Raw genomic sequence first — 8,563 nt, forward strand, 5'->3', positions numbered from 1 at the left:
ATGTTAGCCCTTTTCCCTCCTGTGGAAAAACAATACTAAGTTTAAAGCTGTATTTACCTTTGAACAACTTTTTTTATTATTATTATTATTGAGGAAAACTACCAAGTTTAAATTATAATATAAGGAAATAAAATTCCTGAGGCAATTTTTAGGGCTTTTTACTTTCTGAAATAACACATATGATGATTACTGTGTTTGAACTATAATTTAAGACATAGGAATAATTTAAATCCAAACAACTACTTAAGGTTTATTATTCAAGGTTCAGTGGTAAAATGGGAAAAAGTTACATATTAAGTATAGTTGTCACTTAAAACCTTATTTTCTTTTCTAGTATAACGAACCTGCATTTATGGTCAGAAAAATCTAATGTTCTCCCCAAGCTCAGGAAAAAGAATCTAAAACTCATCATCACTACCCAAACAGAAAAGAGACTTTTTAAACTTTTGATTAAATTCTAGAAGACAGTGAAAAACATCCTGTAGTAATAAAGAGCAGTCCTCAATATCTTGTCAAAGGAGCAAGCTTAAGCTGCAATTTGTAAAGATCTCTAGCTAGATAAACTCATAAATTTATATCACCAACAAGGGAAATGATATAGAGACTCAAATCTCTAGTTCTAGCAAAGGCTTCAAAGAATTACAAAAGTCAAACTTACCACAAAACCCAGTTCGTAACCATGGCTAACCGAATACTAGAGCAGCTGTGGAGTCAGTAAAAGATAACAAGAGGTCATTTTTGTGTCACCTAAAGAGAAGGGCTACTACAGATGCCAGCTTCCCCTTTACTGCCTGCTGCCAGGGTACTCTGCAGAGGAAGGCAGGTAAGATGTGGCTCTAACTCTTGGATAACACACAGGGTGCCAACAGCAAGCTGAGACTTCAGGTATCTGGATGTCTTGCCACCAAGCTACCAAGGGTTGGGTAGTACTGTCTGTGCCCTTGGTGTCAAATCAATATCTGAGCACATAATGCTCAGATACAACTGTCATCCTTTTCAAACTGACAGGTGGACTCTGGAGTAATTTTGTGGTTGTTGTTTTAATTTTTACTATAGTATGGTTGATTTATAATGTTGTGTTAGTTTCAGGTATACTTCCACTACTTTTTAAAGATTCTTTTCCCATATAGGCCATTACAGAGTAGTGAACAGAGCGTAATAGGTTCTTATTAGTCATCTATTTCATAAATAGTAGTGTCTGTATATTAGTCCCAACCTCACAATTTATCCCTCCCCCTTTTATTCCCTGGTAACCATAAGTTTATTTTCTACATCTGTGACTCTCTTCTGTTTTATGACTAAGTTCATTTGTACCCTTCTTTTTTTTTTTTTTGATTCCACATATAAGCAATATCACAAGGACTCTGAAGTAATTTTAAATTCTGATTCTGCCAATTAGCTGTCTGGCCTAGGGTAAGTTACTTAACTTTCTTATCTACAAACTGGGCACTATAGTAGTTTCTGCTGCTGTTCCCAGCATTGTCAGGAGGGTTAACTGAATTAGTATCTGCAGAGCAGCTGGAATGCTGGTGGGTTCAGGAGGCTCTTTGATAGAGTTTCTTAAATAAAAATAGTCTACCCCCCTCATGGATAGCACCAAGATATTCAGAAAAACAATATAAGATTTAGATCAAAATCTCAAGTCCAACTAGGTAAGAAGTCAGAAAGTTTTTTAATGATTGAAATATTATGTCACTTATATTAATAAAGCATTAATTAAATATTTACATGTATATAAATAGTATATATTTTAATATTTAAATATATAAATCACATTCAATACACTGTTTATTTTACTTAATATGTTGATGTACAGGGTTCTGCTTTTAAATGTGATCAATTTCAAGATCAGATTAAAGAAGTATTTACTGTGAATATATGTGTACACTATATAAACAATGCTTTTGTATAGTTCATAACATTTTTATCCTATAATGTATCAGTTAAGGTTATAATTGGCTCTTATCAACATGGCATCTATACTGCATTATCGTTAAGTAGTAAAAAAAAAATCAGATCTCAGAAAGTTGGCTGTGCAAAGTACAGTCATTGACTATTCAACTTCTTTATACAGAAACAAAATTATGATCCAGTCATAACTTGAAATAATGATGTTTGTCACCTTCATTTTTTTTTTTTACATTTTGTTTTTATGACAAAGCTCAGTGGTAAAGAATCCGCTTGCTAATGCATAGAACATGGGTTCAATCCCTTGGTTGGGAAGATCCACTAGAGAAGGAAATGGCAACCCACTCCAGTATTCTTGCCTGGGAAATCCCATCGACAGAGGAGCCTCACTGACTGTAATGCTCAGGGTCACAAAAGAGTCACCAACTAGACAGAAACAATAATAGCTCTCTTATTCATTAAGAGTATCATAAGAGTATGATTTATAATTAAACACAGGACATACGCACTCTCATAATTTACACTAGAATTTGTAGCATGTCTCGCACATGTAAATTTCAAAATTCTTCACTCCTGTTTGCAATTAGGAGCAGTGAAGAGCTGACAAGTGGATCCACTATTTCTCCTCTGTGAATGAGCATTATGTTTCTGTTGACAGACCTATGCTGGTGGATAGTGGAATATATGTAAACCATCATGGGTAATATTTCATGTGTTTTTAATATTATATTTGCATTTAGACTATGCTGAGAAAGAGAAAAATATATAGCCACAATCTAACAACCAATTGAACAAAAAGAATATAAAGTCAATGATTATTTTACTCAAAACTATTACCAACTAACCAGCTTAAATGATTATTCATGATTTATTCACTGAATTTATTACAAATATAAAGTCAATGATTATTTTACTCAAAACTATTATCAACTAACCAGCTTAAATGATTACTCATGCTTTATTCACTGAACTTATTACACAGTTGATCAAACAGACCAAACCAACATAAGATGGTTATAATTTATAAAGCTATATGCTTCAAAAGCAATAATTTATTTATTTATTAGTTATTTATTAGTTATTAGTTTTTTATTAGTTATTTATTTAGTTCATTTATTATGAATATAAAGTCAGTGATTACTTTACTCAAAACTATTACCAATTAACCAGCTTAAATGATTATTCATGCTTTATTCACTGAACTTATTACACAGTTGATCAAACAGACCAAACCAACATAAGATGTTTATAATTTATAAAGCTATATGCTTCAAAAGCAATAGTTTTTCCTATCTATGGCTTACGGTAATATTTATTCAGTGAAAAGCACTGAAGAACTGTGTACTCATGTTGGTACTGAATGAAATCAACCAACCCAGAGGTCTGATTTCCTTTGCATGAGGGGGCACATACTGCTAACTTATTCTTATTTGAAATCAATTTTTAGTTTCCTCCAGAGTAGGAGCCATGTTTGGTTCATCTTCGATCTCCCCAGAGTGTTTATCATACATTACATGTAAGAAAAGTAACTCAGATGGGATGAGCTGAGAGGCCACACATGCCGCTCACAATAGGAGGTACTGGACAACACGGACATGCTTAAGTTCTGATCACATTATTTGAGATACAGGTGCATGATACTGAACATCTCTTTTTAACTACTGGAAATTAACAATTACATTAAGAAAATGTTTTCTAATGTGGGCATTCTACTCTACTCTAAAAAATTATAGTGTTATTTTCCTATCTTCTCCAATAAGAAGTAGTTTTTGAAAATTATTATGACCCTCAGCTTGAATAGACCCATTATTCCTTAAAACATGCTCACACAAGGTGTTTCCTACCTATTTCCCTCTTGGTCTGGTATTCCTAGCATAAGCTGAAATAATTCTCCAGCTATCAAAGCAATCTAATATTGGGTGAGAACTGAAGTTAAAATCAAATCTCTCAAATGGCATATCTTGGGAACCATCAATAAGCTGACCTCACAGTTCAGAAGAGGGAATCACTGAAGGGTAATAAGTACAAATTACACATACACAGGTTTATTCATATGCAGGGATAAGATCTTTATGCCCAAATTAGTCATTCACACTAAAGCCCAATGCCAAACTTTTGTTAATAACCAGCGTATAGGATGGGCTTCCCTGGTGGCTAAGTGGTAAAGAATTTGCCTGCCAATGTAGGAGATGCAGGTTCGATCCCTGGGTCAGAAGATGCCCTGGAGAAGGAATGGCAACCCACTCCAGTGTTCTAGCCTGAAAAATCCCATGGATAGAGGAGCCTGGGGGCCTACTGTCCACGAGATTACAAAGGCATCAGAATGCTGCTGCTGCTGCTAAGTCACTTCAGCTGTGCCCAACTCTGTGAGACCCCATAGATGGCAGACTACCAGGCTCCGCCATCCCTGGGATTCTCCAGGCAAGAACACTCGAGTGGGTTGCCATTTCCATGACTTAGCAACTAAACAACAACAAAGACATAGGATACAATCTGCTTAAGTATAATAAATATTATAATAATACCTGCTTCGTTATAAGGACATCCTGAAAAAAATTGTGCATAAGTGGTATTTTCAATAATTAGAAAACTGTTGCAATAATCTAGAAGAAATTGAATGAGGGCCCGAACTACTATAATAGTACTGAGATTGGAGAAAAGTGGATAGTCTTTAGATATAAGTCGTAGAATTGACAGGCCTTGGTGGTTCATTAGATGTAGGCAAAAGATAGGAATCAGGATAGTGATGAAGTTTCATGTGCGACAGCATTTGTAGTTAGTGGTACTATTTACTGAGATCAGAGCACAGAAGGAGAAACAGATTTGTAGCTTGAAAGGAAGGAGAAGACCGAGAAGATATGTGTACTTTGAGATGTGTTTGAGGTTTGCATGGGCCATCCAACTGAGGATATTCAGTAAGAAGGATGTCATGGATATGATAAAGGAACGAGACCAGGGCAATCACTGAAGCCCTGATTGTATAAGATCAATCCAGGAGATAAGGTAGCGTGAGAAGGGAGAAAAGCAGAGGAACATGGGTCTCCAGACCATTAAACTGGTCACTGAGAGATATTGCCTTATTGAAAAACTGAAATATTGAAAATCCGTGCTTTGATAGCATGAAGTGATGTTGTTTAACAACAACGTAATAGTGGCAAGGATGTAAATTAATTTTGCTTTCTAACCTTTTCAACATCCTTTTGTTTCACAGTGTGGTTTCCTCTCTGGGCCAGTCAGTTTCACTTTATGCCAGGCAAACAGTATGAGATATGAGGTTAAATCCTAACCACACATTTTGTTATTTACTTGTGATTTGAAAAAACAGATCTGCAGAACCAAGTTATTCAACTGAAATTATAAATATCTAATTTTTTACACATAAAATTACCTGTCAAGATGACTATGATTATTCATTTCACAACGGCCCATTTTTCAAGTTCCCCACCAAACAGTTTTTCTACACCAGCCAATAATAAAAGAGATAACTAATTTGAGCTTTTGGTTTGTTTCTAACCTTTGGCGAGACCTTTAAGGGCAATCAATACCTCAATAATTGCAGTATGTCTGATCTTTGTATGGCTGTATCAGTTACAAAGGACATTCTGCAATCTTTAAACTCTGAATCAAACCTTACCAAAAAAGCAAGATTCCATGCGTGTTTTGTCAATTAAATGTTAAACTAGCTCCTGCTCCTCCCGCCGCCCTGAGTCACTGCCTGCGCAGCTCGGGCCGCTCGGCTCCCCGCGCTCGCCAACGGAGAGCTGAGCTGGAAAACGAAATTTGCCATTTTTGAAAATACTTGGCATTTGTACAACATGGCAGACATCGACAACAAAGAACAGTCTGAACTTGTTCAAGATTTGGATGATGTTGAAGAAGTAGAAGAAGAAACTGGTGAAGAAACAAAAATCAAAGTGCATCAGCTGACTGTTCAGATGATGCAAAATCCTCAGATTCTTGCAGCCCTTCAAGAAAGACTTGATGGTCTGGTAGAAACACCAACAGGACACATTGAAAGCTTGCCTAGGGTAGTTAAAAGACGAGTGAATGCTCTCAAAGACCTTCAAGTTAAATGTGCACAGATGGAAGCCAAATTCGATGAGGAAGTTCATGATCTTGAAAGAAAGTATGCTGTTCTTAATCAGCCTCTGTTAGATAAGCGATTTGAGATCATTAATGCCATTTATGAACCTACAGAAGAAGAATGTGAATGGAAACCAGATGAGGAAGATGAAATTTTGGAGGAGCTAAAAGAAAAGGCCAAGATTGAAGATGAGAAAAAGGATGAAGAGAAAGAAGATCCCAAGGGAATTCCTGAGTTTTGGCTGACCGTTTTTAAGAATGTTGACTTGTTCAGTGATATGGTTCAGGAACATGAAGAGCTTATTCTAAAGCACTTGAAAGATACTAAAGTGAAGTTCTCAGATGCTGGTCAACCTATGAGTTTTGTCTTAGAATTTCACTTTGAACCCAATAAATATTTCACAAATGAAGTGTTGACAAAGACATATAGGATGAGGTCAGAACCAGATGATTCTGATCCCTTTTCTTTTGATGGACAAGAAATTATGGGTTGTACAGGGTGCCAGATAGACTGGAAAAAGGGGAAGAATGTCACTTTGAAAACGATTAAGAAGAAGCAGAAACACAAGGGACATGGGACAGTTCATACTGTGACCAACAGTTTCTAATGACTCTTTCTTTAATTTTTTTTGCCCCTCCTGAAGTTCCTGAGAGTGGAGATCTGGATGATGATTCTGAAGATATCCTCGCTGCAGACTTTGAAATTGGTCACTTTTTACGTGAGCGTATAATCCCAAGATCAGTGTTATACTTTACTGGAGAAGCTATTGAAGACGATGATGACGATTATGATGAAGAAGGTGAAGAAGCGGATGAGGAAGGGGAAGAAGAAGGAGATGAGGAAAATGATCCAGACTAGGACCCAAAGAAGGATCAGAACCCAGCAGAGTGCAGGCAGCAGTGAAGCAGGACGTATGAGGCCCTGAGGATAACCTGCACTGATCTGCCTTCTGCTTCCATGGAAAGGATGAATTCACATCATTTGACAAGCCTATTTCAAGTTTTTTGTTTGTTTGTTTGCTCATTTTTGTTTTTGCATCCTAAAATAAAAATGTCATATAATTTTAGTTCTCAAAAAAAAAATGTTAAACTAAAATAATATGCCACAAAGAAAATAATCCCAAGACATATATATTAGTATACACAATTCATCAAGTATTTTCTGAAACATGAGCACTGTCACAGTTGCTATATAACATTACGAAATTAGCCTATTTAATTGTGGTAAAATTTTCTAATAGTTCAAGAAATATGAGTTGCTTATTCTTGTCTAATTTATCAACCATTCCTATCCCTTTCCATTGAAGCCAGGATTCCAATTTCAGTTTTTAAATTAACTTTTAAACCTGGTCTCCTTATGAAAATATCTAATCCCCATCAGCTTTGCACACACAGAATTAATCTTCATTTATGTTGGAATACCATTGAATCCAAAACTTCCTCAGACAAAATATCATTTACTTCTATGATGTAAAATATGTCTATTATAAAGTCAGATTGTTTCTGCAGAAAGTCTATGAGGGCATAATACTCATTATGACACGATGGCCATAACGCACTTCTGTGATCTTTGATGTCTTAAGGTATTTTTCACTTTTCCTGATGTAAAAAGGAACCAAAATGACATGCCCTTTCAGAATATTCAAGGTGGGAACAGATTCTGAAAGTCTTAGGCTACTCTAGAGTTAAGAAATCACATAAAGTTGGATCATTTGAAATTTACTCCTGGCCGTATTTCCAATAAAGGGTAAAGCTAGCGGGAAATTTTCAGGAATTGTTTTTTTGTATTTAATATAGTAATATTCAGTCTCAGAAAAATGATAGTGAAATTAATACCTTTGTTTATCTCAAGTTTAAAAAAAAAAAGTCAAATTGATCCTACAAGAGAAATATTTTGCCTTGAATAAAAATAAGAGAAAAGCACATTACCTATGTCCCATGCACCCCAGTTGGTTTGACTTGTCTTCATTAGTCACTTTTCTGTACTGAATGAGATGTGACCAGATAAACGATGATGAGTATGATCAAGTCTGATGCTCCAATATTTCCTATCAGGTCTGGTCTTAGTAGTTTCTTATATTCTATTCAGTTCAAATTAAAGACCACATTTTCTCCATTCTATGTGTAAAATAATAAAAAGTACTTTGATATCTTTACATTTTATTTACTTTAACCTTGAACACTGATGGGCTAATGTGTCATAAATATTCACCCTCTAGGTTACTGTAGGACTGTCTGTACTGCACTGGCTATACTGTAATTTAATAGTTTACTTGTCTACTTTCCTTTGAACTAGGAGTTCCTCAAGGATTAGAATGTATGCAGAGACTATGTCTTATTCATCTGTATAAACTCAACATCTAGAAAAGTACCTCACTCATAAAAAGCAATAACAGTAAGTGCTTCCAGATAAATGCACTGGACAGTCAAACTAAATGGATAATGATATGATACTAATTTAGAAAGAGAATAGAGCAGTATGGAGGGTTATTAGAATGTACTTTCCAGCACAATCAACTACAGGTTTAGCTTTCAAATTTGTTACCTACTAGCTTTATTAATTGGACAAATT

At 35.4% G+C, this 8,563-nt stretch overlaps 1 pseudogene; it reads left to right on the forward strand.

Annotated features, from left to right (window-relative positions):
* The first annotated feature begins 5,609 nt into the window (after positions 1 to 5,609).
* Positions 5,610 to 6,895, forward strand: LOC138076654 (nucleosome assembly protein 1-like 1; annotated as a pseudogene).
* Positions 6,896 to 8,563: the final 1,668 nt, after the last annotated feature.

The sequence above is a fragment of the Capricornis sumatraensis genome, chromosome 3 (genome assembly GCF_032405125.1).
Source record: "Capricornis sumatraensis isolate serow.1 chromosome 3, serow.2, whole genome shotgun sequence".
NCBI lineage: Eukaryota > Metazoa > Chordata > Mammalia > Artiodactyla > Bovidae > Capricornis > Capricornis sumatraensis.